The 23725-nt window shown below is 53.8% G+C and overlaps 6 non-coding genes across 6 annotated transcripts; 2 read left to right on the plus strand and 4 right to left on the minus strand.

Annotated features, from left to right (window-relative positions):
- The first annotated feature begins 549 nt into the window (after positions 1-549).
- On the plus strand, positions 550-713 carry LOC123358880. The gene has a single exon (XR_006575785.1). It is a non-coding gene; the product is annotated as a U1 spliceosomal RNA (small nuclear RNA).
- A 4959-nt stretch (positions 714-5672) lies between these two features.
- TRNAR-UCG lies at positions 5673-5745 on the minus strand. The gene has a single exon. It is a non-coding gene; the product is annotated as a tRNA-Arg (tRNA).
- Positions 5746-10319: 4574 nt separating this feature from the next.
- On the minus strand, positions 10320-10391 carry TRNAD-GUC. Its single transcript has one exon. It is a non-coding gene; the product is annotated as a tRNA-Asp (tRNA).
- Positions 10392-18014: 7623 nt separating this feature from the next.
- LOC123358907 lies at positions 18015-18178 on the minus strand. The gene has a single exon (XR_006575806.1). It is a non-coding gene; the product is annotated as a U1 spliceosomal RNA (small nuclear RNA).
- A 3690-nt stretch (positions 18179-21868) lies between these two features.
- LOC123358902 lies at positions 21869-21984 on the plus strand. The gene has a single exon (XR_006575801.1). It is a non-coding gene; the product is annotated as a U5 spliceosomal RNA (small nuclear RNA).
- Positions 21985-22982: 998 nt separating this feature from the next.
- LOC123358882 lies at positions 22983-23146 on the minus strand. Its single transcript, XR_006575787.1, has one exon. It is a non-coding gene; the product is annotated as a U1 spliceosomal RNA (small nuclear RNA).
- Between the last annotated feature and the right edge of the window lie 579 nt (positions 23147-23725).

The raw sequence follows: 23725 nt of genomic DNA on the forward strand, positions 1-23725 counted from the left end.
TATTGGACAGCACATAACTTATACAGTGTGCAATGTCCCCAATGTGGGGTATACTGTGGGTGAGTTCAAGATACAGTCAGCAAGCAGTGAGGGTACATCACACATACAACAGTTAAAGACAGTCATAGGTATAAATAAGCAAGCCAGGTAATGGGGCTAGAATGACCCTCACATGGCAAAGTTAAGGTCTGTCGCACTCGATCTGAGCACTACACCCCATCTGAGCTCAAAGAGCTGAGCACGCAAGAGCGGCGGCCCGGGCGGGCAGGGGGAGGGGCCCGAGCGGAGGGGCGGAGCCGCGTGAGCAGGTATGCAGATCTGTGTGCGAGCAGAGCATCGTGGGAGCGGACGCAGGCTGCCAGGCAGGGCCCGACTTTGGCACCGGGAGCTCGGCGTGGGGAAGGGACGGTCTCCGGGGGCCACGTCGGGGCAGCTGTCGGCAGTGGGGGCCGGTGTGGGCGAGGCCGGCGGTGGGGGCGCGGCGGTCCGCCCCGTGTGTTATAAGTGCGGGGCGAGCGAGGGCGGGCGGCGGCCGGGCAGCAGGAACTCATACTTACCTGGCAGGGGAGATACCATGATCACGAAGGTGGTTTTCCCAGGGTGAGGCTCATCCATTGCACTGCGGGTGTGCTGACCCCTGCGATTTCCCCAAATGCGGGAAACTCGACTGCATAATTTGTGGTAGTGGGGGACTGCGTTCGCGCTCTCCCCTGGTGATTGGTTTGAAGAACAGACAACTGACAGTGGGCTGTTTAGGCTTAGTGTAGTGCAAAGCAGATTCTCAGGAAAACAGCTGTTATTCTGGGTCTTTGGGAGTGCTCTTTTCCACAGGCCCTGTACTTCTAGGTATCTTTGTCACACGTTTCTCCTTGTAAGCAAAGCTCAGCTCTAAAACTTTACTTGGGTCTCTCTGTGTTCTTGGCTTTCCCTAGTCTTTTGCAGCTGATCTGCTCTCTAGTCTGCTTTTGGGGGGCTTGGACTGGTGCCTTCCTTGGCTCTAAGAGGAGCTGCCTGCCTGCTCTGCTTCTTTCCCTGCTTGTAGCTTCTTGCCTGGCCCTTCTTCTCGGGCTCTTCCTCTTTTGACGGGAGGACGGCCTGTCCAAAACACCTGTCCCACCCGGTCTCCTCGTCCAACAGGCAGCCTCGCCCCCTGCCCTGAGGCCGCTTTGGCTTTCGCTGTCTGTTCCTGTCTCTTGGTGGCCACCCTGTCTGTGCTACGGAGACTAGGCTGTCACAACCCCATGCTGGAGGAGGGCTTTCCGTCGCTTGAGGCCCACCCACCGCCTCCCCGAATGCCCTTTAGCTACGCTGCGGGTTAGGGCGGCGTGGCCGTGTCGCCCAGGAGCGGGTTTTCCCTTTTGCACACCTCTGACGGACGGAGCTGTTTTGACTTAACTGTTCAGCACGCACCGACCCTCGGGCCTGGGCTGCACGGGGAACGTAAATCGGCGCGGCTACATCAGTCCGCGCCTTGGTCGGAAGAATTCTTCCGTCGACCTAGCTCCCGCCTTTCGGGGAGGTGGATGGCCGGCACCAACGAGGAAAACCCTCTCCAGGACCCTTCTCCGGGAACAGTGCCCTTCCGTTTGGGGAGATTATGCTGCTTTAAAAAAGAGAAATTGTTTAACTGCCTTTCTCTGAGGCAAGGTTGACTTTGTATTGCTTCCCTCGTGGCTCCTTGTAGCAGTTGTGTTCTGAAATCTTTAGGGTTTGACTTCATTTATGCTGAAATCTTGCTGTAACTTTATTCTAATTTTGAATCCTTGCAGCCAATGAGACGCTTCGGGGGCAGTGTCTGGGTGCAGCAGTACACGGAGGCCCCCCAGCCCGCCCTGCCTTGGAGGCTCCGGTAAGTGCTGCATCCCTGACCCCCTCCCAGAGCCTGCACTGCCAGCCCCTCCCCACATACCTCTTCCCACCCTCCACACACCCCTGCCCCCAACTCTCTCCCACAGGCTGCACTCTCTCCCTCCATACCCCCAGCCCCCAAACTCCCTCCCAGAGCCTGCACCCCCTCCCCCTTCCCACACACCCCCTCCCACCTGCCTCCAATCTTCTGCCCAGAGCCTGCAACCCCACCCCTCCTCCTGTTCCCGCTACCCCCTGCCCCAGCCCAGAGCCTGCACCCTGCACCCAAACTCCATCCCAGAGCCTGCACCCCTCCTGCACCCCAATCCCCAGCCCCAACCCAGGGCCTGCACCCTAGACCTCCTCCCCCCTCCCAAACTTCCTCCCAGAGCCTTAGGCAGGTGGAGGGTGGAGTTTTGGGGGATGGGGTCTGGGCGGTATGAGTGACATTATTGGCCCACTGGGAGGACTGGAGGACTGTCACTGGCCCTAAGGTAAATTGTGGTTGAGACCCTGCTTTAAGGGATTGGAGCAATGCTGGAGAGACTGACGGGCAGGGAGCTGGGGAGCTGTGTGTGCCCCAAGGAGGGTTGTTGTTGTGCTCTGGTGACACAGAGCGGGGGTGGGGAGTTTGTAAGCTGTGGTGTTTGTATAGAGAGAAAGTTTACTAACCCCCAGGTTAAAAACTGTTCCTGCTCTGGGCTATACATGACACCCTTTGTTGAGAGTGTAGATCAGTGGTTGAATGTTTCTCTGCAGGATAATAAGTTTGTTGTTCCAATCCAAGTGATTCCTTTTAAAATCTTTTTCGAATGAAAATTAATTTCCAGACCCATCTCCAGTATTTTCAGGAGTTCGCTGAATGGGGGCAGGGTGTTTGAAATGAATTTAAACACTCAGCATTTTCCTATGCAAATGAATAAAGACCTAGCAGAGCTGACCAGCAGCTGAAATCAGTTCCAGTCCTCGGCGTCTCTAAGAGGGACACTCGGTAGCTGAGGCAGGTGGGACACCTCTGTGGTGATGACAGGTGAAAAAATGCTGGATTCAATGAAAGCTGAGACCATAGGAGGGGAAGGTGAACGGCAGCACCACACAGGGTCATAACACTCAGACACGGGGCTTCACTGTCACTGCCCCTGCGTTTTCCATCATTTCTATCCTAAGGAACACACCCTCCCCCTCCCCCACACACTGTCACACACAACCTTCTCCCCTTGAGCCCCATCCCACCCCTACCCCTCTCCCCCACACACGCCATGGGACACAGCCTCTCGGTGACTCACCCAGATGGGGGCTTGTCTCTGCATCTCCCCAACAGGGGAGCAGAGCTGAAAGGGCCACAGGAGACCAATGGAGCTAGGCAGGGATAGAAAATACTTCCCCTCCCTTCCCAAGAGTCCCGTTAATCTCACCCATGGGATGTTCCAGCACCGGGTGGGCTCAAAGCACCAACCTTCCCCTCAGCAACAGAAGGGGGAACCAGCTCTATCACATGGAAGGAGGCTCCCCACCTCTGCTGCTGCCATCCTGCAGCCTTTAATGTGGATTTGTTTTAGCTAATGCAACCCCCACTCCGCTAATCCATCCGTGAAACATGGAGACAAACTCCTGAAAACAGGGTTCAGTGGTGCAATGGGTTAGTGCCCAGTACTTACAGAGCAGTGCTGAGTGGAGTCATGCTGAGCTTGTGAGTTCAAACCTCCCCTGGAGCACTAGTTTCCTTTAAGCAAATGGCTTCTGCCAATCATTTTGCCCTGCAGAAAATACAGTTGCAGCTCAGAAGACATCGAGGTCCCCTTGCTTTACAGAGAGCAGGGCAGATTCCACAGATCTACCAGGCTCTGCTCTCCACCAGCCGCCTGTGTCAGGAGGGGTCGAGCAGAGCTCAGAGCACTGCCCCCGACTCCCCCTCAGTCTTTGCTCCCCAAACCACCTGTGTGCTCACCCTCTTCGCTGTGAGACTCAAACCCTGCCTGGCTTTCGGTATGTTGGGGTTTTGTTGTCTCTCGTGTTGATGTGCATGTGGGTCCTGTGTGATTTTTGTGGATGCCATGCATAGTTTTGTGTGCGTGGGTGTGTGTGTGTGTATGACTTTTGCATGCAGATTGTTTTTTTGCTAAGTATTCTTTTGGTATGTTTTTTTTTTGCTTTCCTGTTGTGGGCTTTTGCTGTATTTTTTGGTGTGGATTTGTTCTATGTTTTGTGTGGCTTTCCCTTATGTGTCTATGGCTCTGTGTGCTGGGTGGGTTTGTGTGGGTTTGGTTTTTGTTTATGTCTGTGTGGGCCTGTGCAGTCTGTGATGTTCTCATTCTCTCTGTTTGTCTCTCTGTTTATATCTTCATGTGTACATTCACTGGAACTTTTCAAACTCTCCACAGCTTTGCCAATTTTCACCAGGAATTTTACTCATTAACAAATTCTCACTTGTTCCTTACCAGTTGGTGACCATTGCCCCAGAGGCCTGTCAGTCCCAGGGGCCTGATTTCCCATTGACCCTTCCCCCTTCTATTGGGACTGGGAACTAGCCAACCAAAAAAAACCCACTCAGTTTTAGTAAAGGGCCAACAGTCCCTTACACAAGCTGGGCCTGTGAGGGAGGGAGAGCTCAGTGGTTTGAGTATTGGCCTGCTAAACCCAGGTTTGTGAGCTCAGTCCTTGAGAGGGCCATTTAGGGATCTGGGATAAAAATCTGTCTGCGGATTGGCCCTCCTTTGAGCAGGGGGTTAGACTAGATACCTCCTGAGGTCCCTTCTAACCCTGGTATTCTATGATAGGGTCACCAATGTTCAGAGAAACTAGCACAAGCTGGTCCCATGGTGTAATGGTTGGCATGCTGAAATCTGAGTTCAAATCTCAGTGGGACCTTGTGGTAAATCCCTGGAGATCCAAGTGCTTTCCTGTCTCCAGCTGTCTAAGAATGAGTTGTTTACCTTGTGCTGAGTGACTCATACCCACTGGAACCAGGTCTTTGGTTGGAATGGGGTCTAGAAGTGGCTATGGTTTGACTGGGTGTTTGGGATTTCTGATGCCCACAAGTTTGGCCCTTGTGTTTTCTACCACACTTTTCCTCTTGCCCACATGGAGCTTGAAGAAAGGAGTGTCAGGGCCAGGTTTCATAGTCAGGGAAAGGCAGGAGGGAGGAAGAGTCCCAGGCTGGAGCCCAGCACACCTCTCCTCCTCTGGGCACCTAGGACAGAGGTGGCTGGTGCTGACAGCTCCAAGGGAAGGCTTAAAAGCCACAGAGCAACCAAGGGTAGGGCAAGAGGAGGGTAGAACCATGCCTATGCGTGGCCAGCAGACAGCCACAGAGACACCCAGCCAGGCTGCTCCCTGCCATGCCAAACACCCACTGAAAACCACCTGCAGCCAGCTGCTGATGCTTTGTGGCCAACATCACAAGACGGTAGGAAAGCAGAGCCAGCCCCCCTGGTGGGGCCTCTTACTGTTCCCACTCCAGGTGCTCACTTTGGCAGTGGGGCAGGAGATTTTACCCCAAGAGGCTTTTCCCCAGCTGGCGAGAAGCAGAGAAACACCCAGGCTCCCAAGGTGCTATGTAGCAACCCACCTCCAGCACAGGGACAGGCGCACAATTGGAAAAGAGAAACTGCTCCTCACTCTAGCCCGGGCATCCGCCCATTTTCTTTGGCAAGTCAGGAATGGCAAAGGCGAGACTGGAAGCACCTGGGGCTCATGCCCCAGCCTTTGTGACACCCAACCCCCAACTCCTTCCTGGGGCTCTAGCTGAAGCCAGAGCAGCCAAGAAGAGGTTTCAGCCCTGAAGTGAGCAGGTCTTTCAGCACAAAGTTGAAATCACACAAGCACAACCACGAAGGGACTTGAACCCTTAATCGCCTGATCCGAAGTCAGATGCCTTATCCATTAGGCCACGTAGTCACAGGAACAAAACCTTTCCAAGCACTGATTTGGAAAAGGCAGACACTGTGTTTCTCAGGTTCTCTACTGAGTGGGGCCGAGACTCTCTGGGCACAAGAAGTCGAGTCCCCAGCGAGATGTGAGACAATTCTCTGGAGCCAGGTACAGGACTTTGGCAGGGAGGCTCAGGCATGAGGGATTGGGGTGCAGCGGACAGACCAGCTTTCTAGGTGCTTAGATTTGGTCTCACTGAGGAGAAGGAGGAATCCTGCTGACAGGCAGTGGCTGTGGAGAAAAAGTGGGATGTCCAGGCTGCTCAGGTTTCCTTCTTCCAGCTCCTCATCTGGCTGAGCTGCTCCACCGGCCTGGACAAGTCCTCTGCATGCACAGCAAATAGCCCAAGAGCCATTGCTGCCCAAACCTGTGCTGGGGGGTGAGCTTCTGTCTTCCCTGTCCCATCCGCGCTAGAGCAGACCACTAGATTGAGAGAGACAGTCAACAACTATTAAGGCTAAGATTATATAAAGGGGGTCACAGAATCTGTGACTTTCAGAGATCTCAGTGACATTTTCCACCTCAGCCCTGGGGCAGCAAGACTGGAGCTGTCGGCCGGTGGGGGCCCCACAGCTATCAGCCACCAGTGTTGGAAGGGGCTCCCACAGGCCCATGCCACCACGGATGGACCCCACAGCTCCCAGCTACTGTGAGCAGCAGGATGCCCCCAGAGCTCCCAGCTGTTGTGGGTGGATCCCAGAGCTCCCAGCCACCACATGTGACAGGGGGACCCTGGAGCTCCCAGTGGGGTAACCAGGTTATAAAGTCCGATCAGTGGTGCTAAGGCAGGCTGGTCCCTACGTGTCCTAGGGCACCGCACTGTGCCCTGGAAGTGGCCAGTAGGTCCCCCCTGCTGCGCCACTGACCAGGAGCCGCCCGAGGTAAGTCTGCACCCCAACCCCCTGCCCCAGCCCTGAACCCCCCCAAACCCAGAGCCCCTTCTTGCACCCCAGAGCCCTCACCCCTCTGCACTTCAACCTCCTGCCCCAACCCAGAGCCCCCTCTTGCACCCCAGAGTCCTCACTCCCTCTGCACTTCAACCTCCTGCCCCAGCCCAGAGCTTCCTCCCACACCTGGAACCCATCATCCCTGCCCCCACCCCAGAGCTGGTCCTGGACCCCAACCCCCTGCCTCAACCCACAGCCCCCTCCTGCACTCTGAATCCCTTGGCCCCACCCTGCAGCCTGGAGCCCCCTCCTCCACCCCAAACCCCTCATCTTCCCACAGCTCCCACACGCAGACCCTGGAGCTCCCAGCAGCCATGGGTGGCGGGGGAGCCCCCACAGCCCCACACCACTGCGTATGGACCCTGCAGCTCCTACGAGTGGACCCCAGAGCTCCCAGCTGCTGTGGATGGACCCAAGATTTCCCAACAGGCATTGATGGCATGAGGACACTGCAGCCCCATGTCATTGCTAACAGACCCCACAGCGCCGAAGACCCTGGAGCTCCCAGCCGCCACAGGCAGGAGAGGGAGCCCCCAGCGCTCAGACACCGCAGGCAGAGCCCAGCGTTCCCAGTCCCCAAGGGGGGTGAGGAGAAGCATAGAATGGAACATATAGTGAGGATATATGTATATGCACACACACATACACACAGAGAACATGAAAAGGTGGGAGTTGCCCAACCAACTCTAAGAGGCTAATTAATTAAGATGAGCTATTCTCAGCAGGAGAAAAAAAACTTTTGTAATGATAATCAAGATGACCCATTTAAGATAGTTTGACAAGAAGGTGTGAGGATACTTAACATGGGGAAATAGATTCAATGTGTGTAATGGCTCAGCCATTTCCAGTCTCTATTTAAGCCTAAATTGATTGTATCTAGTTTGCATATTAATTCAAGTTCAGCAGTTTCTCGTTGGAGTCTGTTTTTGAAGCATTCTGTTGCAAAATTGCCACCTTTAAATCTGTTACTGAACGGCCAGAGGTTGAAGTGTTCTCCTACTGGTGTTTGAATGTTATAATTCTTGACGTCTGATTTGCATCCCATTTATTCTTTTGCACAGAGACTGTCTGGTTTGGCCAACGTACATGGCAGAGGGGCATTGCTGGCACATAATGGCATATATCACATTGGTAGATGTGGAGGTGAACAAGCCCCTGATGGCATGGCTGATGTGATTATGTCGTATTATGGTGTCACTTGAATAGATATGTGGACAGAGTTGGCATCAGGCTTTGTTGCAAGGATAGATTCCTGGGTTAGTGTTGTTGTTCTGTGGTTGCTGGTGAGGATTTGCTTCAGATTTGGGGGTCGTCTGTAAGCAAGGACTGGCCTGTCTCCCAAGATCTGGGAGAGTGAGGGATCATCTTTCAGGATAGGTTGTAGATCTTTGATGATTTGCTAGAGAGGTTTTAATTAGCCAGTGGTGTTCTGATATTTTCTATGTTGGGCCTGTCTTGTAGTAGGTGACTTCTGGGTACTCTTCTGGCTCTGTCAACCTGTATTTTCACTTCAGCAGGTGGGTATTGTAGTTTTAAGAATGCTTGATAGAGATCTTGTAGGTGTTTATCTCTGTCTGAGGGATTGGAGCAAATACGGTTGTATCTTAGAGCTTGGCTATAGACAATGGATCGTGTGGTGTGTCCTGGATGGAAGCTGGAGGCATGTAGGTAAGTCTAGCGGTCAGTGGGTTACCGGTATAGGGTTGTGCTTATGTGACCATCGCTTATCAGCACAGTACTGTCAAGGAAATGGACCACTTGAGTGAATTGATCTAGGCTGAGGTTGATGGTGGGATGGAAATTGTTAAAATCATGGTGGAATTCCTCAAGGGCTTCTTTTCCATGACTCCAGATGATGAAGATGTCTTCAGAGTAGTGCAAGTACAGTAGGGGCATTAGGAGATGAGAGCTAAGGAAGCGTTATTTTAAGTCAGCCATAAAAATGTTGGCATACTGTGGGGCCATGTGGGTACCCATAGCAGTGCCGCTGACTTGAAGATATATATTGTCCTCAAATGTGAAATAGTTGTGGGTGAGGACAAAGTCGCGAAGTTCAGCCACCAGGTTTGGCATGTAATTAGTTCACAAAACAAGGGGGGGGGAGGGTTTGAGAAATCACTGCTCATGCCCCTGGCCAGCCTATTTCCCTTTGCTGCTCTGAAACGTGCCCCCACGTGCAGGCCCCGGGGGAGGCTTTGGCTAGGGCAAGCGTGTCCTTGCAAGGTAATTGTCTCTCTGGAGGTGAAAGTCATCAGTGCGGGGTGCGAAGGGAAGTGGCCGTCGAAGGAGAATGCAAGACATGTGGCAGGCAGGCCAGGGATTTCTTTGTCCCCCCTTCAAAAGGGGTCACCTTCCCCGTCGGGGAATTGAACCCCGGTCTCCCGTGTGACAGGCAGGGATACTCACCACTATACTAACGAGGAAAGGGGCACGGTGAGTGGCCCCAGCTCCCACAGACCAGCTATGGTCAGCGTACACCTACACCGTCGCATGGGCCCCAGCAGGCAACAGCACCCCTGGCCCTCTTCTGCTTCCCAAAGGCTTTGGCCGCAGCAACAGCCCTGGCCCTCCTCACCTGCCCTTGCCCAGCAGGACGCCTTTCCGGGCCTACACAGCTCCTCACACAACACCCGCCTGGGACCTTGCGCTCCCCTACCAGCTCAGCAGCACCTTTTTTCCTCTCAAAACCTCCTCTTGACACCCTCCCCCTTCCACACTTCACACTCACCTCATCACAAACTCACCCACGGCCCCTTTGGCTTCTCAAGCGCCTCTGGAGGGACGCAGCTTCCCTGGCACGCAGATCCTTCCCTTCAACGCGCACTGGACGGACATTCGAAACACAGCCCTTTCCAGGAGGGAATGCGCTGCTTTTGGACCCTGGCGCCCAGCAAGAAGTCCTGGTACTCTTTTTCTGACCGATGGACCCCACTGACTTGCCTTTACCAAGCAGAAACTGAGGACCGGCTGATGGCTCTCTTTGCAAACGGACGCCATCAGACTGAGCCACGAGGCGTGCTGCAGGATAGCCCCTCCCCACCAAAAAGCAATGCCGTGACCCGGATTTGAACCGAGGTTGCTGCGGCCACGGCGCAGAGTACTAACCACTATACGATCGCGGCCAGGCGCTGGGGGCGCAGGCCGCAACCCAGCGGAAAATGCTCAGCTCTGCGCTCTTGGGGCGGCCACCTACCTCGCCGGCGGCCACAGGTCTTTCTCAAGTCTCCCCATTACAGTCAGGTAAAATGCTGAGCAAAGGAAAAAAGAGAGGAAGCCAATCCCATGCCTGTCCCTTTTTCTGTCTTCCTCCATCCCTGGACCAAGTCCCTCCCCGTTTGTCTGGGCCATTGTCCTCATGGCCCTTGCCAGCCTATTTCCCTTTGCCGCTCTGAAACGTGCCCCCACGTGCAGGCTCCGAAGCTGGGCCCGGGGGAGGCTTTGGCTAGGGCGAGCGTGTGCTTGCGAGGTAATTGTCTCTCTGGAGGTGAAAGTCATCAGTTCGGGGTGCGAAGGGAAGTGGCCGTCGAAGGAGAATGCAAGGCATGTGGTGGGCAGGCCAGGGATTTCTTTGTCCCCCCTTCAAAAGGGGTCACCCTCCCCGTCAGGGAATCGAACCCCGGTCTCCCACGTGACAGGCGGGGATACTCACCACTATACTAACGAGGAAAGGGGCACGGTGAGTGGCTCCAGCTCCCACAGACCAGCTATGGTCAGCGTCCACCTACACCTTCGCATGGGCCCCAGCAGGCAAGAACACCTTCTGCTTCCCAAAGGCTTTGGTCGCAGCAACAGCCCTGGCCCTCCTCACCTGCCCTTGCCCAGCAGGACGCCTTTCCGGGCCTACACAGCTCCTCACACAACACCCGCCTGGGAACTTGCCCTCACCTACCAGCTCAACAGCACCTGTTTTCCTCTCATCACAAACTCACCCACGGCCCCTTTGGCTTCTCAAGCGCCTCTGGAGGGATGCAGCTTCCCAGGTACGCAGATCCGGCTGATGGCTCCCAAGTGTGCAAGTCTGTCCCCGCAGAGCTGCCCAATAGGGTGACATTGAAGAAACTGTGGAAAACGGGATGGGGGTGGGGAGGTAATAGGCTCCTATATAAGAAAAAGTCCAGCCAAACCGGCCTGTCCCTTTAAACAAGTTTTGGGGTTGGGCCCCACATGTTTAGGGATTCAGAGTGCAGGAGGGGGCTGTGGGTTGAGGCAGGGGGTCGGGGTCCAGGAAGGGGTGATGGCTCTGGGGTGAGGACAGGGATGATGGGTTCCAGGTGTGGAAGGAAGCTCTGGGCTGGGGCACGGGGGTGAGGGCTCTGGGGTGCAAGAGGGGGCTCTGGGTTTCGGAGGGTTCAGGGCTGGGGCAAGGGGTTGGGGTGCAGACTTACCTCAGGCAGCTCCTGGTCAGCGGTGCAGCAGGGGAGACCTACTGGCCACTTCCAGGGCACAGTGCGGTGACCTAGGACACGTAGGGACCAGCCTGCCTGAGCCCCACAGCACCGCTGACCGGACTTATAACCCAGTTATCCCACTGGGAGCTCCAGGGTCCCCCTGTCACATGTGGTGGCTGGGAGCTCTGGGATCCACCCACAGCAGCTGAGAGCTGTGGGGTCCATCCGTGGTGGCATGGGCCTATGGGAGCCCCTTCCGACACTGGTGGCTGATGGCTGTGAGGCCCCCACCGGCCGACAGCTCCAGTCTTGCTGCCCCAGGGCTGAGGTGGAAAATGTCACTGAGATCTCTGAAAGTCACAAATTCTGTGACCCCCCTTTATATAACCTTAGCCTTAATAGTTGTTGACTGTCTCTCTCAATCTAGTGGTCTGCTCTAGCGCAGATGGGACAGGGAAGAAAGAAACTCACCCCCCAGCACAGGTTTGGGCAAAAATGGCTCTTGGGCTATTTGCTGAGCATGCAGAGGACTTGTCCAGGCCGGTGGAGCAGCTCAGCCAGATGAGGAGCTGGAAGAAGGAGACCGGAGCAGCCTGGACATCCCACTTTTTCTCCACAGCCACTGCCTGTCAGCAGGATTCCTCCTTCTCCTCCTCAGTGAGACCAAATCTAAGCACCTAGACAGCCGGTCCGTCCGCTGCACCCCAATCCCTCATGCCAGAGCCTCCCTGCCAAAGTCCTGTACCTGGCTCCAGAGAATTGTCTCACATCTCGCTGAGAACTCGACTTCTTGTGCCCAGAGAGTCTCGGCCCCACTCAGTAGAGGACCTGAGAAACACAGTGTCTGCCTTTGCCAAATAAGTGCTTGGAAAAGTTTTGTTCATGTGGCCTAATGGATAAAGCGTCTAACTTCAGATGAGGCGATTGAAGGTTTGAGTCCCTTTGTGGTTGTGCTTGTGCAATTTTACCTTTGTGCTGAAAGTCCTGCTCCCGTTAGGGCTGGAACCTTTTCTTGGCCGCTCAGGCCAATGCTCTGGCTTCAGCTAGAGCCCCAGGAAGGAGTTGGGGGTTGGGTGTCACAAAGGCTGGGGCATGAGCCCCAGGTGCTTCCAGTCTCACCTTTGCCATTCCTGAGTTGCCAAAGAAAACGGGCGGCTGCCCGGGCTAGCGTGTGGAGCAGTTTCCTTCTTCCAAGTTTGCGCCTGTCCCTGTGCTTGAGGAGGTTGCTACATAGCACCTTTGGAGCCTGGGTGTTTCTCTGCTTCTCACCAGCTGGGGAAAAGCCTCTTGGGGTAAAATCTCCTGCCCCACTGCCAAAGAGAGCACCTGGCGTGGGATGGTAAGAGGCCCCACCAGGGGGACTGGCCCTGCTTTCCTACCATCTTCTGATGTTGGCCACAGAGCATCAGCAGCTGGCTGTGGGTGGTTTTCAGTGGGTGTTCGGCATGCCAGGGAGCAGGGAGCAGCCTGGCTGGGTGTCTCTGTGGCTGTCTGCTGGCCACGCATAGGCATGGTTCTCCCCTCCTCTTGCCCTGCCCTCGGTTGCTCTGTGGCTTTTAAGCCTTCCCTTGGAGCTGTCAGCACCAGCCACCTCTGTCCTAGGTGCCCAGAGGAGGAGAGGTGCTGGGCTCCAGCCTGGGACTCTTCCTCCCTCCTGGCGGTCCCTGACTATGAAACCTGGCCCTGACACTCCTTTCTTCAAGCGCCATGTGGGCAAGAGGAAAAGTGTGGTAGAAAGCACAAGGGCCAAACTTGTGGGCATCAGAAATCCCAAACCACAGCCACTTCTAGACCCCATTCCAACCAAAGACCTGGCTCCAGTGGGGATGAGTCACTCAGCACAAGGTAAACAACTCATTCTTAGACAGCTGGAGATAGGAAAGCACTTGGATCTCCAGGGATTTACCACAAGGTCCCACTGAGATTTGAACTCAGATTTCAGCATGCCAACCCTTACACCATGGGACCAGCTTGTGCTAGTTTCTCTGAACATTGTTGACCCTATCATAGAATACCAGGGTTGGAAGGTACCTCAGGAAATCATCTAGTCCAACCCCCTGCTCAAAGCAGGGCCAAACCACAGCCAAATTTTTATTCCAGATCCCTAAGTGATCTTCTCAAGGACTGAGCTAACATACCTGGGTTTAGCAGACCAATACTCAAACCACTGAGCTCTCCCGCCCTCGCAGGGCCAGCTTGTGTAAGGAGACTGTTGGCCCTTTACTAAAACCGAGTGGGGTTTTTTTGTGGTTGGCTAGTTCCCAGTCCCCAATAGTTCCCCCAATAGAAGGGGGAAGGGTCAATGGGAAATCAGGCCCCTGAGACTGACAGGCCCCTGGGACAATGGTCACCAATTGGTAGGGAACAAGTGAGAATTTGTTAATGAGTAAAATTCCTGGTGAAAATTGGCAAAGCTGTGGAGATTTTGAAAAGTTCCAGTGAATTTACACATGAAGATACAAACAGAGAGACAACTAGAGAGAAAGAGAACATCACAGACTGCACAGGCCCACACAGACATAAACAAAAAACAAACTCACACAGCGCCATATACACATAAGGGAAAGCCACACAAAACACAGAAAGAACAAATCCACACCAAAAAATACAGCAAAAGCCCACAACAGGAAAGCACAAAAACCACATACCAAAAGAATACGTAGCAAAAAACAATCTGCATGCAAAAGTCATACACACACCCACGCACACAAAACTATGCATGGCATCCACAAAAATTACACAGGACTGTCATAGGTTTATTCCCCACTTTGAACTTTAGCTTTCACAAGATGGGGACCTGCATGGACTCCTCTAACATAAAATCCTAGTTTAGATCTGGTAAAGCTGCCACCAACCAAAAATATAGTGTTTTGGTACACTTTCCATTCCTTCCAAACCTTCCCTGGGAACACAGATCCAAGCTCCTTGAATCTTAACACAAAGGGAAATAATCCATTCCCCCCTCCCCTCTCCAAGTCCTTAGGAGAGATACCTGGATTCAAACTCCGTGAATCAAACAAAGAGAGATTCCCTATCCCCCTTCCTTTCCCCTAATCCTTGGGGAAAATACCTTGATTCGAATTCCTTGAATCAAACAAAGAGGGATTCACTTTTCCCCCCTCCCCTTCCCCTGAAAATCCAAACAAGGGAAGAAATTAATCAAGTTCTAAAAAGAAAAGATTTTATTAAAGAAAGAAAAAAAAGTACACTATCTCTGTATTACCAGGATGCAAAAATACAGGGTCTAACTTATAAACCTGGAGAGGCTTCCCCCCACCTCCTTTCTCAGAATAATCAAAGTAACAGCAAACAGAAATAAGGATATTTCTTCAGCAAACACACAATTGCAAATGCAGAAATTAATTTATAAGACTAATTCGCCTTTCTAATACTCATTATACTGAATAGAAGAAAACACTTCAGGAAACTTTGGAGAACTTGAAGAATATGTCTGGCCTCCCTTAAATCCAAGAGAGAACGACAATCCAAACAAAGGACACAAACAAAGCCTTCCCTCCACAGAAATTTGAAATTATCTTGTCCCTTGATTGGTCCTCTGGTCAGGTGTTCATCAGGTTATTGAGCTTGTTAACCCTTTACAGGTAAAAGAGACCTTAACCCTTAACTATCTGTTTATGACAAGGACCCACATGCACATCAACATGACAGACAACAAAAAACCCCAACATACAGAAAGTCAGGTAGGGTTTGAGTCTCACAGCGAAGAGGGTGAGCACACAGGTGGTTTGGGGAGCAAAGACTGAGGGGGAGTCGGGGGCAGTGCTCTGGGCTCTGCCTGACCCCTCCTGACACAGGCGGCTGGTGGAGAGCAGAGCCTGGTAGATCTGTGGAATCTGCCCTGCTCTCTGTAAAGCAAGGGGACCTCGGTGTCTTCTGAGCTGCAATTGTATTTTCTGCAGGGCAAAATGATTGGCAGAAGCCATTTGCTTAAAGGAAACTAGTGCTGTAGGTGAGGTTTGAACTCACAACCTCAGCATGACTCCACTCAACACTGCTCTATAACTACTAGGCACTAACTCATTGCACCACTGGAGCCTGCTTTCAGTAGTTTGTCTCCATGTTCCATGGATGGATTAGCGGAGTGGGGGGGTTGCATTAGCTAAAACAAATCCATATTAAAGGCTGCAGGATGGCAGCAGCAGAGGTGGGGAGCCTCCTTCCATGTGATAGAGCTGGTTCCCCCTTCCATTGCTGAGGGGAAAGTTGGTGCTTTGAGCCCACCCGGTGCTGGAATGTCCCATGGTTGAGATTAACAGGACTCTTGAGAAGGGAAGAAAAGGGAAAGGAAGTATTTTCTATCCCTGCCTAGCTCCATTGGTCTCCTGTGGCCCTTTTGGCTCTCTGCTCCCCTGTTGGGGAGATGCAGAGACAAGCCCCCATCTGGGTGAGTCACCGAGAGGCTGTGTCCCATGGCGTGTGGGGGGGAGGGGTGGGATGGGGCTCAAGGGGAGAAGGTTGTGTGTCACAGTGTGGGGGGGAGGGGGAGGGTGTGTTCCTTAGGATAGAAATAATGGAAAACACAGGGGCAGTGACAGCGAAGCCCCGTGTCTGAGTGTTATGACCCTGTGTGGTGCCGCCGTTCACCTTCCCCTCCTATGGGCTCATCTTTCATTGAATCCAGCATTTTTTCACCTGTCCTCACCACAGAGGTGTCCCACATGCCTCAGCTACCGAGTGTCCCTCTTAGAGACGCCGAGGACTGGAACTGATTTCAGCTGCTGGACAGCTCTGCTAGGTCTTTATTCATTTGCACAGGAAAATGCTGAGTGTTTAAATTCATTTCAAACACCCTGCCCCCATTCAGCGAACTCCTGAAAATACTGGAGATGGGTCTGGAAATTGATTTTCATTGAAAAAGATTTTAAACGGAATCACTTGGATTGGAACTACAAACTTATTATCCTGCAGGGAAACATTCAACCACTAACCTACACTCACAACAGAGAGTGTCATGTATAGCCCAGAGCAGGACCAGTTTTTAACCTGGGGGTTAGTAAACTTTCTCTCTATACAAACACCACAGCTTACAAACTCCCCACCCCCGCTCTGTGTCACCAGAGCACAACAACAGCTCTCCTTGGGGCACACACAGCTCCCCAGCTCCCTGCCCGTCAGTCTCTCCAGCGTTGCTCCAATCCCTTAAAGCAGGGTCTCAACTGCAATTTACCTTTGGGCCAGTGCCAGTCCTCCAGTCCTCCCAGTGGGCCAATAATGTCACTCATACCGCCCAGAACCCGCCCCCCAAAACTCTGCCCCTCACCTGCCTAAGGCTCTGGGAGGGAGTTTGGGTGAGGGGAGGAGGTCTAGGGTGCAGGCCCTGGGCTGGGGATTGGGGTGCAGGATGGGTGCAGGCTCTGGGGGGAGTTTGGGTGCAGAAGGGGTGAGAGGCTGGTCTCTGGGAGGGATTTTGGGTGGGGTAGGGGTTCTGGGGTGCAGGCTCTGGGATGGAGTTTGGGTGCAGGGTGCAGGCTCTGGGCTGGGGCAGGGGGTAGCGGGAACAGGAGGAGGGGTGGGGTTGCAGGCTCTGGGCGGGAGCTTGGGGGCAGGCGGGACGGGGGGTGTGGGAATGAGGAGGGGGTGCAGGCTGTGGGAGGGAGTTTGGGGGCTGGGGGTATGGAGGGAGAGAGTGCAGGCTGTGGGAGAGAATTGGGGGCAGGGGTGTGTGAAGAGGGGGGAGCAGGCTCTGGGAGGGAGTTTGGGAGAGGGAAGAGGTATGTGGGGAGGGGCTGGCAGTGCAGGCTCTGGAAGGGGGTCAGGGATGCAGCACTTACCAGAGGCTCCAAGGCAGGGTGGGCTGGGAGGCCTCCGTGTACTGCTGCCCCCAGACACCGCCCCCGAAGCGTCTCATTGGCTGCAAGGATTCAAAATTAGAATAAAGTTACAGCAAGTTTTCAGCATAAATGAAGTCAAACCCTAAAGATTTCAGAACACAACTGCTACAAGGAGCCACGAGGGAAGCAATACAAAGTCAACCTTGTCTCAGAGAAAGGCAGTTAAACAATTTCTCTTTTTTAAAGCAGCATAATCTCCCCAAACGGAAGGGCACTGTTCCCGGAGAAGGGTCCTGGAGAGGGTTTTCCTCGTTGGTGCCGGCCATCCACCTCCCCGAAAGGCGGGAGCTAGGTCGACGGAAGAATTCTTCCGACCAAGGCGCAGACTGACGTAGCCACGCCGATTTACGTTCCCTGCGCAGACCAGGCCCGAGGGTCGGTGCGTGCTGAACAGTTACGTCAAAACAGCTCCGTCCGTCAGAGGTGTGCAAAAGGGAAAACCCGCTCCTGGGCAACGCAGCCACGCCACCCTAACCCCCAGCGTAGCTAAGGGCATTCGGGGAGGCGGTGGGTGGGCCTAAAGCGACGGAAAGCCCTCCTCCAGCATGGGGTTGTGACAGCCTAGTCTCCGTAGCACAGACAGGGTGGCCACCAAGAGACAGGAACAGACAGCGAAAGCCAAAGCGGCCCCAGGGCAGGGGGCGAGGCTGCCTGTTGGACGAGGAGACCAGATGGGACAGGCATTTTGGACAGACCATCCTCCCGTCAAAGGAGGAAGAGCCCGAGAAGAAGGGCCGGGCAAGAATCTACAAGCAGGGAAAGAAGCAGAGCAGGCAGGCAGGCAAGCAGCTCCCCTTAGAGCCAAGGAAGGCACTGGTCCAAGCCCCCCAAAAGCAGACTAGAGAGCAGATCAGCTGCAAAAGACCAGGGAAAGCCAAGAACACAGAGAAACCCAAGTAAAGTTTCAGAGCTGAGCTTTGCTTATAAGGAGGAACGTGTGACAAAGATACCTAGAAGAAAAGGGCCAGAATAACAACTGCTTTCCTGAGAATCTGCTTTGCAGCACACTAAGCCTAAACAGCCCACTGTCAGTTGTTCAAACCAATCACCAGGGGAGAGCGCGAACGCAGTCCCCCACTACCATAAATTATGCAGTTAAGTTTCCTGCATTTGGGGAAATCGCAGGAGACAGCACACCCGCAGTGCAATGGATGAGCCTCACCCTGGGAAAACCACCTTTGTGATCATGGTATCTCCCCTGCCAGGTAAGTATGAGCTTCTGCTGCCCGGCCGCCGCCCGCCCTCGCTCGCCCTGTACTTATAACACACGGGGCGGACCGCAGCGCCCCCCCCCCCCCACCGCCGGCCTCGCCCACACCGGCCCCCACTGCCGACAGCTGCCCCGACGTGGCCCCCGGAGACCGTCCCTTCCCCACGCCGAGCTCCCGGTGCCAAAGTCGGGCCCTGCCTGGCAGCCTGCGTCCGCTCCCACGATGCTCTGCTCGCACACAGATCTGCATACCTGCTCACGCGGCTCCGCCCCTCCGCTCGGGCCCCTCCCCCTGCCCGCCCGGGCCGCCGCTCTTGCGTGCTCAGCTCTTTGAGCTCAGATGGGGTGTAGTGCTCAGATCGAGTGCGACAGACCTTAACTTTGCCATGTGAGGGTCATTCTATCCCCATTACCTGGCTTGCTTATTTATACCTATGACTGTCTTTAACTGTTGTATGTGTGATGTACCCTCACTGCTTGCTGACTGTATCTTGAACTCACCCACAGTATACCCCACATTGGGGACATTGCACACTGTATAAGTTATGTGCTGTCCAATACCAAAGTACTAGCATCCCCCTACACTCTGTATGTTACCCCTGATGACCAGTAACTGATGTTACAAACTCTCTGTATTATCTATTCTTAAACGTTTTCTAATAAACATTTAAAACTAAAATTGCCCTATACTCTGTATGTCACCCCCGATGACCAATATCTGACGTTTCAACTCTCTGTATCGTTCATTTTCAAATATTTTCTAATAAACTTTTAAATCTTGACCTATCCAAGGCCGTGATCAAGTGTCTTGATGTTTTTGGTCTTTTGGCCTCGAGATGAAAACCTTGTCTGTGTCTTGGGAACCTTGAGGTAAAAAATTATCTAAGTTGTAGCGGGTCCCGTCCCGGGAAGCCAGGCCATCGGAGAGACGACATGGCCCACCTGCTGCTAGGGAAAGAGTGCAGCTTGCATTTCGCTTCTCTCTCGCTCTCTCCCCACCGGAAGTTGGTCCAATACAAGAATGACCTCCCCTGCCTTGTCTCACGTCAGTTTCTCCTCAGGGCAGAAGGTCGGGTGTTGTCAGCCACTCTCCAGAAACTGGACGGCCACTCGATCCCTTTTGTTACCTGCCAAGTGAGGCTGAGTGCACTGGCAGGCAGCGCCGTTTGAAGAAGTGGAAGATTGGACAAATGACCAGGGAGGAGTATAAAAATATTGCTCAGGCACGCAGGAGTGAAATCAGGAAGGGCAACTCACGCTTGGAGTTGCAGCTAGCAAGAGATGTTAAGAGTAACAACAAGAAGGGTTTCTTCAGGGATGTTAGCAACAAGAAGAAAGTCAAGGAAAGTGTGGGCCCCTTACAGAATGAGGGAGGCGACCTTGTGACAGAGGATGTGGAAAAAGCTAATGTACTCAATGCTTCCCCACCCTCCCCCTTCGTGATTTTGTCTTCATGAACAAAATCAGCTCCCAGACTGCTGCTCTGGGCAGCACAGCATGGAGAGGAGGTGACCAGCCCTCTGTGGAGAAAGAAGTGCTTCGGGACTATTTAGAAAAGCTGGATGAGCACAAATCCATGGGGCCGGATGCGCTGCATCCGAGGGTGCTAAAGGAGTTGGCGGGTGTGATTGCAGAGCCACTGGTCATTATCTTTGAAAATTCATGGCCATTGGGGGAGGTCCCAAATGACTGGGAAAAGGCTAATGTAGTGCCCATCTTTAAAAGAGGGAAGAAAGAAGGAGGATCCGGGGAACTACAGGCCAGTCAGCCTCACCTCAGTCCCTGGAAAAATCATGGAGCAGGTCCTCAAGGAATCAATTCTGAAGCACTTAGAGGAGAGGCAAGTGATCAGGAGCGGTCAGCATGGATTCAGCAAGGGCAAGTCACGCCTGACTAACCTAATTGCCTTCTGTGAGGAGAGAACTGGGTCTGTGGATGAGGGAAAAGCAATGGATGTGTTCTTCCTTGACTTTAGCAAAGTTTTTGATACGGTCTCCCACAGTATTCTTGTCGGCAAGTTCAAGAAGTTTGGGCTGGATGAATGGACTATAAGGTGGACTATAAGCTGGCTAGGTCCTCGGGCTCAACGGGTAGTGATCAATGGCTCCACGTCTAATTGGCAGCCGGTCTCAAGCGGCGTGCCCCAAGGCTCGGTCCTGGGGCCGGTTGTGTACAATATCTTCGTTAAGGATCTGGAGGATGGTGTGGACTGCACTCTCAGCAAGTTTGCAGATGACGCTAAACTGGGAGGAGCGGTCGATACGCTGGAGGGTACGGATAGGCTACAGAGGGACCTAGACAAATTGGAGGATTGGGCTGAAAGAAACCTGATGAGGTTCAACAAGGACAAGTGCCCGGTCCTGCACTTAGGACGGAAGAATCCCGTGCACTGCTCCAGAATAGGGACCGAATGGCTAGGCAGCAGTTCTGCAGAAAAGGACCTAGGGGTTACAGTGGACGAGAAGCTGGATATGAGTCGACAGCGTGCCCTTGTTGCCAAGAAGGCTAACGGCATTTTGGACTGTATACGTAGGGGCATTGCCAGCAGATCGAGGGATGTGGTCGTTCCCTTCTCTTCGACGTTGGTGAGGCCTCATCTGGAGTACCGTGTCCGGTTTTGGGCCCCACACTGCAAGAAGGATGTGGAAAAACTGAAAAGAGTCCAGCATAGGGCAACAAAAGTGATTAGGGGGCTGGAAGACATGATTTATGGGAAGAGGCTGAGGGAACTGGGATTGTTTAGTCTGCAGAAGAGAAGAATGAGGGGGGAGTTGATGGCTGCTTTCAACTACCTGAAAGGGGGTTCCAAAGAGGATGCATCTAGACTGTTCTCAGGGGCACCAGATGACAGAACGAGGAGCAATGGTCCCAAGTTGCGGTGGGGAAGGTTTAGGTTGGATCTTAGGAAAACCCTTTTTCACTAGGAGGGTGGTGAAGCACTGGAATGGGTTCCCTAGGGAGGTGGTGGAATCTCCTTCCTGAGAGGTTTTTAAGGTCAGCCCTGACAAAGCCCTGGCTGGGATGATTTAGTTGGGGATTGGGTTGGACTAGATGACCTCCTGAGGTCCCTTCCAACCCTGATATTCCATGATTTGAAGCTGCTCCCGTGTATCAAGGTGAGCTGCAGCTCAGCGAACCCCAAGGATCTGAGCGAGGCGAGCTACTTTGCAGCAGAGGCAGACCAAGCAGCAGGTACAACGCGGGGTTGCACCCCGGCCGGCAGATAGAATCTCATGTGCGAGATCCCGGCTCCTGTTCCTTTGCAAAGTGTGTGCGTTTGCTCCGGGTTTTAGCTGTGGGCCAAGTGCCCTCTGGCTTCTCGTCCGGGCTCCGTCCTCCATGCGCCTGGGCATCAGCGGGACTGTCTCAGGAGAGCAGCTGCCCCATCCCAATCTCCGCCCAGCCGGGGAAGGAGCAGAGGCAGCCCGGAGAAAAGACTCCTTTGAGCACTGGAGACGGCCGGAGCATCTTATTTGCATAGCCACAGTGCATTGCGTGCAGCGAAGCGAGTCCCTGGTCGAGGGGCTGGTTTTGCTCCCTGTGTCCCCGGTTTCGATGATCCAACTCGGGCTGCCAATTGGTTCAATTCCATTTCCTCTGAAAGCTAGCGGTGTAGCGGGCTGGGAGAGTAGTCACCCTGACTTTTGGGAGCGTAGGCGGTTGCCCCGGCAGCGCCTCTGCCACGAGTTCTACATACTCTGCTTTCTCTTCAGTTCGTATAAATCTTTCGCCTTTTACTAAAGATTTCCGTGGAGAGGAATGTTGATGAGTTTGTAGCCAATTTTTTAAGGCTTTGCTTTGGCAAGGCTGTTGCCTGCTGTGAGAAAAACAGAAGAGTGCTCCCTGAGCTGGTGTCACTGGCTGAAGCTTTTCTATAGTATGAAAAAAGTATAGTAGAGGGTACCTGGCATTGGCTGCTGTCAGCAGACAGGATACTGGGCTAGGTCTTTAACTTGGACGCGTAGCTGGGAAGACGGTCAATCAGACAGAACCCGTTTGACAAGCCTTTTCATTTCCTTGTTATTGCCTGACTCCTTTAATTCTTTTCCTTTTCCTTATTTCCCAGCAGACCGACTAGCCACCAGATTTGGGTGCTAGCAGAGGGACCTGACGAGCTCCTTCTTTTCGGCAGCGTTGAACATGCCAGGGCACAGTCAGATTCTGGATGCTCATCTGAATGTAACGCCTAGCTCTCACCTTTATTTCTGTTTCTTAGCTCTTTTGGGCCATCGATCTTTGGTCTGACCCGTAGGATCCCTGCATTAGGAGAGATGGCTAATTAATGAGCCCATAAACCTTGGAAAACAGACGGGGTGGCCATCAAGAGACAGGAACAGACAGCGAAAGCCAAAGCAGCCCCAGGGCAGGGGGCGAGGCTGCCTGTTGGACGAGGAGACCAGGTGGGACAGGCGTTTTGGACAGGCCGTCCTCCCGACAAAGGCGGAAGAGCCTGAGAAGGAGGGCCAGGCAAGAAGCTACAAGCAGGGAAAGAAGCAGAGCAGGCGGGCAGCTCCCCTTAGAGCCAAAGAAGGCACCGGTCCAAGCCCCCTCCAAAAGCAAACTAGAGAGCAGACTAGCTACAAAAGACCAGGGAAAACCAAGAACACACAGAGCCTTATAAGACCTGCGTAAAGTTTCAGAGCTGAGCTTTACTTACGAGGAAGAACAACAAAGGTGCCCAAAAGTACAGGGCCTGTGGAAAAGAGCACTCCCAAAGGTACAGAGAAAAAAACCTGCTTTCTTTAGAGTCTGCTTTGCAGTGCACTAAGCAGCCCACTTTTGGTTTTTTGTTGTTCCAACCAATCACCACGGGAGAGCACGAACGCAGTCCCCTATTACCACAAACTATACAGTCAAGTTTTCTGCATTTGGAGAAATTGCAGGGGTCAGCACACCCGCAGTGCAATGGAGAAGCCTCACCCTGGGAAAACCACCTTCATGATCATGGTATCTCCCCTGCCAGGTAAGTATGAGTTCCTGCTGCCCGGCCGCCGCCCGCCCTCGCTCGCCCCGCACTTATATCACACGGGGCGGACCGACCGCCAGCCTCGCCCACACCGGCCCCCACTGCCGACAGCTGCCCCGACGCGTCCCCCGGAGCCCCTCCCTTCCCCACGCCGAGCTCCCGGTGCCAAAGTCGGGCCCTGCCTGGCAGCCTGCGTCCGCTCCCACAATGCTCTGCTCGCACACAGATCTGCATACCCGCTCCCGCGGCTCCGCCCCTCCGCTCGGGCCCCTCCCCCTGCCCGCCCGGGCCGCCGCTCTTGCCTGCCCTGTAGCGGTAGCCGGGTCCCGTCCCGGGCAGCCAGGCCAGCAGAGAGACCACGTGGCCCACCTGCTGCTGGGGAAAGAGCGCAGCTTGCGTGTCGCTTCTCTCTCTCTCGCTCTCTGCCTCTCTCTCCCCCCACCGGAAGTTGGTCCCATACAAGAATGACCTCCCCTGCCTTGTCTCAGGTCAGTTTCTCCTCGGGGCAGAAGGTCGGGTGTTGTCAGCCACTCTCCAGAAACTGGACGGCCACTCGATCCCTTTTGTTATCTGCCAAGTGAGGC

This window comes from Mauremys mutica, unplaced genomic scaffold (genome assembly GCF_020497125.1).
Source record: "Mauremys mutica isolate MM-2020 ecotype Southern unplaced genomic scaffold, ASM2049712v1 Super-Scaffold_100099, whole genome shotgun sequence".
Lineage (NCBI taxonomy): Eukaryota > Metazoa > Chordata > Testudines > Geoemydidae > Mauremys > Mauremys mutica.